The sequence below is a fragment of the Pteropus medius genome, unplaced genomic scaffold (assembly GCF_902729225.1).
Source record: "Pteropus medius unplaced genomic scaffold, Ma_sr-lr_union100, whole genome shotgun sequence".
In the NCBI taxonomy this organism is placed as follows: Eukaryota; Metazoa; Chordata; class Mammalia; order Chiroptera; family Pteropodidae; genus Pteropus; species Pteropus medius.
This window is the reverse complement of record NW_024347791.1, coordinates 13,368,065-13,372,849: the sequence shown is the minus strand read 5'-3', so window position 1 is coordinate 13,372,849 and position 4,785 is coordinate 13,368,065.

Here is a 4,785-nt window from a genome sequence, read left to right as displayed (position 1 = left end):
AATATCATGGAGTTTTATTATTTTATTTAATAAAAATTTTGTAGGCCACATAATTGGTTTCTTGTGAACCTAATTAATATACAAGGCAGTTTACTTTTTACAAAATATCTAAATCCTACCAAGAACGATTCAAAATCAATTGCGTATTTGATTTTTACTTAGTAAGCATACAAAATAGTAACTTATTAGAAACATTTTGTTCTTTTTATTGATCTCTTGGTCATTTCTGAATTGTTTGCTACTTATGTTTCTTGGGTTTTACATACTCAAAAATATGGTTAGAATCTTGTAGAGAAGTCTTATCTTCCACAGTTGAAGACAATTGCATTTAAAGCAAAATGAAAGTCATCACAGTATGCAATTACCTTGGAATTTGAAAATCCCACAGAAATGATTGGAACGGTTTTAATGAGGTGATGATGATCTACAAATATTTTGGAAACTGTGCCTATGTGTAAGTATGTAAATTTCTGGGTCAGCAGTCATCCAAGAGTATCTCAGTGTCAACTTTAAGCTTAGTGTTAGATTTTTAAATGTGCATTTGCTTTTCTGAAAATAAAACTACATCACATAATAAATGACTATTTATTTATGCATCTAAATGCTTCATTTGGCCTTGTCCCAGCTGGCCTTTGGGTGAGTATGTGGTAGTTTATCATTTGATCGTATGTTGCTGGCCTTGCTTAATTTCTGAGACCTTTGAGATGAGCTCAACTCATGAATCTGCAAAATATGTATACTTTGCACAAATTACAGTATAGCACACTGTGCTCAAATACATGTAATTTTTTTATAAGAAAATTATTCAGGCTTCACAAAATAATGTCAGACTAGCACATTATATTCTAAAACAACAAATTTTTTTTAAAAAAAAAATCAGTTTTCTTCCCTTTAAGCTACAATGGGTCAAATTTACATTCCCAGCAAAGATAATATCTTGTTTTTGTTTTAGAGACTATACTATTTAACCACTTCTAAAATTTTAATTAATATCAGCTCAATTTTATTTCACATTGAGGTATTTGTTTCTATTCTCATTACCATAAAATATGAATTTCAGTTCCTTTGAGGACCCAGTTAGGGATTAAACTGTTTTCTACTATTCACTGTGCCGTTTCTGTTTATTCACAAAATAAGAAAGATGTTTAGATTATTGTTTATGTTTTATCAAGTTTAATATGGAAAATAAATAGCACAATGGTTTTTTTTGCATAGACATATACCATAGTGGTGCTCATCGTTTTCTTTAAAAAGGAACTTGGTATAAGGGAACAAACACTTGTAGGCCAAAAAATTATTACTGTAGAATTTAATAGTGTTTTGCTCAATTAAACAAAAATCAAGAGCAGGATTAAGACACAAGATTCGTAGACTAACTGGTTTTTTTATTTTAACATATAAATATATTTTTAGAAAACTAAAATCTTAAAATTTCAGTTGGAAAGTTTTTTCTTCTAACAATACAAAAAAGCCCAGGAAGTATGTGAATCACCAATACATTTAGAATCTAATCAAAGATATTAGTTGAGTGAAGAACTTTGTAGTTGCTTAATCAAGAATAAACTAAGTCCATCAACATTTCCAAATACAATCACAGTGCTGGGTCAAGAATTAGGTCAAGACCAAGAGGGTTGGTTGCTCAAGATCTGTCCACTGATTCAGGTAAATACTTGTTCATTATTCATCCAATTCAAAAATTTAATGGTGTATAAACATGCAAGGCATTATGATGTATTTTCAAACTTTATCTGAAACTATGTGTTAAAATAGTGGTAATTAATAAGAGCCTATGCTGGACATCAGGATTATGGCTAAAAACCTATGGAAAAGGTACAATGACTTCAGAGAAAATTTTTTATTATTTTTAAAAGCAGATGATCAAAACATAAACAATAACCTACAAATTAAATACTAGAATTTTCTTGAAATGAAGTTATAATTTGAATTTTGCACAAAGTGGGATTACAATGGACCTTCTTAAGGAGATTTTTTTACTAGAACTGGACTAGAAATGAAAAGAAAACTACAGAAATCTATTTAATTGTAGGCAAACAGGCGAATTTATTTATTTACTTTAATAATTAATTCATCAAGGCTAATTTCATGGAATAGAGAAGCTATTGAGATACCTTTGTTATTCTTTGATTCTGTCCTCCATGTTTTCATAACTAAGAGTGTTTTGAAAACTATTTCTCCCACCAGTTGCCTGCAAAGCAGAGCTATTCTATCATATAGCTCAAGAACTAGGTTTAGTATCTCTAGAGTAAAAGGGCACTGAATATGAACTACAGTAAAATGTTTTCAATTTGAATCTCAACTTGACACGTTGCTAACCGTTCTCTCAGTGAAAGAGCACCGAGCCTCTCCCATTTGTTTCGATGTTGAAATAATGAGTTATTCTGAAGCAGAGTAGACAACACGCCAATCCAAAGGACGTCAGGGTTCAGATGCACTCTGTGGGTGGAGGACTGGCAGACAGTCTCACTACTAGAATCCTTTTGCCAGAGGGGCTACTCTGCTGAAAGTAAACCGGGCTTCTGAAGAAGCAGATAAATACCTAACACTTGTTTTTAAATATGCAATTTGTAAATAAAACTGAAAACTAAAAAGAATGGTTATAACAGCTATTTCAATCCTAGAAGCAGTAACAGTAATTGAACATACCATACCAATAAAACTCTTGGTTTTCTGTATTTTGTGTGGGAAACGAAATAAAATAAAAATAAGGAAAAAAAAAGATGTGTAACTTTGGTCTAAACACACTGTGTAAATCTACTGCGGTTTATTTATAAAGCTAAGCTGTTAATAACTTAAAAATGACTTTCAGGAATTCCAAGAAGTTATTACTTGCAGCAGCAAATGAAAGTAAATACCCAAACCAAACCTAAGATGAGCCTACTTTTAGGCTGAAAAGCCAAGATATTGGACGCGTTGTAGAATGAGAAATGGCCCAAGATTACGTTATAAATTTTCAGTGGCGTGCCCAAGCCATGAATGTAGGTGGAAAGTAACGCTGAATCATTTTCCATTTATTTGTGTAGAAATGATATCTTCTAGAATACAAAATCCATTTGTTGATTTCGGCTTAATTTTATAGCTAGCATCACAAAATCAGACTGCTCTGAGGGCAACAAAGCTCACTGATATTTACAAATGTAAAATAAGCAGTTACAAAAACTTTTGGGAAAGTGTCATTACTATCAACATGTTTTTTGTATCAATATTGGTAAGCATAGGTAAATATCCTTTTATACTAAAGTTATGTGTAAAATTACCTATCGGAACTACTCTTCCATTACTTTGCCTACTCCATAAATTATTCTAGACAAACTTAAAGGTTTGTCCTTTAAGTTTTGCCCTAGTCTTTTCTCTCCCTTTATGAACTTCTCTTAACACACAATCATCCAGGTACCTTCCTTCTATAAATTCAGGAGCGATAGGCAGTCTTCAGGCTAAGGTTGGTCAATTTTCCTTACTCTTAAAATTTCATTCAGGCTCTATTTAAGCTTAGTTTCACAACTGTACCCAATATTTCACTAACACACATGAAAATTTTAATTCTTTGTATAGTTCCACAGAATACCCATCACGAAAACTTCAAAAATAAATTGAGACATCCCCTAAAACAGAGTAGAATACATTTTGTATATTTCATTTATCAATTAATCTTATGATCTAGTCTTACTATCATATTATTAGTTACAAAGGAAATCAGAATAATAACCTACAATATTCTATATAATTTATGAAAGAAATCATGTGTGAAAATCAACCTTCTCCTCCAAGTACATTGTATTTTGGGTGCATTGCATGTCAGTCCTAAACTTCACCTTTCACACCGTAATACTGCCTTCCCCTTCCCAACTAGAACATGCAAAACTTATGACCTAAAAATCCCAATACATTAATGATCTATCGAACTAAGTTTTAACCTTTACAAAGTCACTATATCTGTCCTAATGTATAGAAATGCAAATGTTGTCTAGGACAGCACTTTCCAGAGAAATTTCTGTGATGGAAATGTTCTGTATCTAACTGTCCAATAGGGTAGCCACAAGCCACATGTAGCTAATGAGTCCTTCAAATGTGGCTAATGGGACTAAAGAACTGAGTTTTTCATTGTATTTAATTTTAATTAATTTAAATAGCCCCATGTATTGGATTAGTACTTGCCTAGTAGAGCCTTTAAGCATTTAGATGTGTTAGAAGTGGAAAGCAGATTATGGGCAATCCAGGAATCTTAAATTATCAGCATCACATTTAAAAAAAATGTCATTGATTCCTTCAGTATGACTTTTTTCAGAAGATTCACATTTCAAAAAAATGAAATGCAAACCAACCAAATTCTTCAGGCTGCTCTTCTGTATGAGTCACCTTTTTGCAAAGAGGTGTAAGACTGATTTTATTGCCAGCTTTGCCCCCTCTTTTACAGACAGAACTCAATGATTAGATTCCTCCATTTATTTAGGTTATTCTCTTAAAAAACATGGTTTCCATACTACAAATAAATGACAGGAACTTTTCCACTAAATTATCCCAGACAGCACAAATGTTCTTTCCAAAAGTGGAGCCTGGAACCACAGCCCCCTCACATTGCCTGTTACATCTGTTTATGCTTATAGAAGTGACATCTACTTTGTAGACAGAGAATGCCAATTTTTTGGGAAAGCACCCAGAATTTGGTGAGACTTGAAAAGAAAAAAATTCACTGTTCAAAATAAAGGATACCATAGAATTGAGTAGCTACAAAGAAAGCTCTTTTGAAATTAAGCGAGAAAAGATTTT